The following is a 1,956-nucleotide window of genomic DNA, read 5'->3' on the forward strand; positions in this document are numbered from 1 at the left end:
CTCCTGCCTGTTTGCCAACTCACTGGACCTTCGGCTAATGTTGTACATACACATAAATCTCTCGCTTGCCATCAACTATGCATGTAGAGTTTGAATTTTGCTAAAACAAATAGAGGAAAGCAACTCTTTAATGGTGTGAGATCTGAAGCAGTTTGTGAGGGTGGACATTTCCTATGAAATTTTAAACTCTTTAAGTTATTCTCAAACAGTCTCTTTCTGGGTAAAGAGGTAAAGAAATTATTTCAAAGACTCTCAAGTCTCCACTGCTAAATTTTCTGGGGGGGGGATGCTAATCTTGAGAAGGAGTTGTGTTACACAGGTGTTTGCAATTGTCAAAATTTAGAATGATCATTTTATTTCAAAGGAAAAGACTTGAAACAAATACTGAATTCTAATGATATGTATGCCAAAGTATTTATGGAGAAAGATACCAATGCCTGCAACTCAATTTGAAATGCATAAAAAATAATATGAGTTAGCTTTCTGCTCCTCTCTGTTCCACAGATAGCAACATCTTCTGGTGCAGTGCCAGGCACATCCTTAAGACGTGATGGTGAAGGTTGGAGTAAACCAATCTAGTCGTTTTGGTCACCTGGTCACCAGGGCTGATTTTAATTCTGGGAAAGTGGGTATTGTCACTATAAATGACCCCTTCATTGACCTCAACTACATGGTCTGTATGTTCCAGTATGATTCCACCACAGCAAATTCAATGGCACTGTCAAGGCTGAGAACAGGAAACTCATCATCAATGGAAAACCTATCTCTATCTTCCAGGAATGAGATTCTGCCAACATCAAATGGGATGATGCTGATGCTGAGAATGTTGTGGAACCCACTGGAATCTTCACTACCATGGAAAAGGTTGGGGCTCACATGAAGGATGGGGCCAAGAGGGTCATCATCTCTGTCAACTTCGGCTGACGCCTCCTTGTTTGTGATGGTTGTGAACCATAAGTATGACAATTCCCTCAAGATTGTCAGCAATGCCTCCTATACTGCCAACTGCTTGGCCCCTCTGACCAAGGTCATTCATGACAACTTTGGCATCATGGAGGGACCCATGACTGCAGTCTATGCCATGTACTGACACCCAGAAGATATGGATGGCCTCTCTGGGAAGTTGTGGCATGATGGCCCAGGGGGCTAGCCAAATATCATCCCTGCTTCTACTGGAGCCACCAAGGCTATAGCAAGATCATCCCTGAGCTGAATGGGAGGCTCACTGGCATAGCCTTCTGTGTCCCTACCCCCAACATGTCAGTCGTGGATCTGACCTGCTGCCTGGACAAAGCTGCCAAATACAATAACATGAAGAAAGCACCAGAGGGTCCTCTCAAGGGTACCCTGGGCTACATTGAGGACCAGGTTGTCTCCTACAACTTTAACAATGACATCTGCTCTTCCACTTTTAATGCTGGAGCTGGGTTTTCTCTCTGTGACCACTTTGGCAAGCTCATTTCCTGGTATGACCATGAATTTGGCTACAGCACCTGGGTAGTGGACCTTATAGTCCACATGGCCTCTAAGGAGTAAGAGTTCCCTGGACCACCAACCCCAGCAAGAGAAAGAGGAAGAGAGAATTCTTCAGCTGCTGGGGAGTCCTTGCCCCAACTTATTCCCCAAGACACTGAGAATCTCCCAACCTCTACACAGTTTCCATCCCAGACCCTCTTAAGAAGGGGAGGGATTTGGGGAGCCCTACATTGTCATGTACCATCAATAAAATATACTGTACCCAGCCAAAAAAAATATGAGTTGTTGGATAATATGAGTTGATGGGTAGGTAGAGAGTTATGTGATAAATCAAGTAGAGTGAGATGTTAATGGTAGAAACCAGGTCATAGGTATAGGGGTATTCCATGAAAAATTATTCAAACTTTTCCATATGTTGGAAATTTTCATAATTAAATACTGGAAATAATCACCATTGGCACTTCTCTTGCGGTGTTCTTG

General features: G+C 43.5%; 1 pseudogene; it reads left to right on the forward strand.

The window, feature by feature from the left end:
- Nucleotides 1–550: 550 nt before the first annotated feature.
- On the forward strand, nt 551–1,536 carry LOC100477790 (annotated as a pseudogene).
- Nucleotides 1,537–1,956: the final 420 nt, after the last annotated feature.

This window comes from Ailuropoda melanoleuca, chromosome 6 (genome assembly GCF_002007445.2).
Source record: "Ailuropoda melanoleuca isolate Jingjing chromosome 6, ASM200744v2, whole genome shotgun sequence".
NCBI classification, from domain to species: domain Eukaryota; kingdom Metazoa; phylum Chordata; class Mammalia; order Carnivora; family Ursidae; genus Ailuropoda; species Ailuropoda melanoleuca.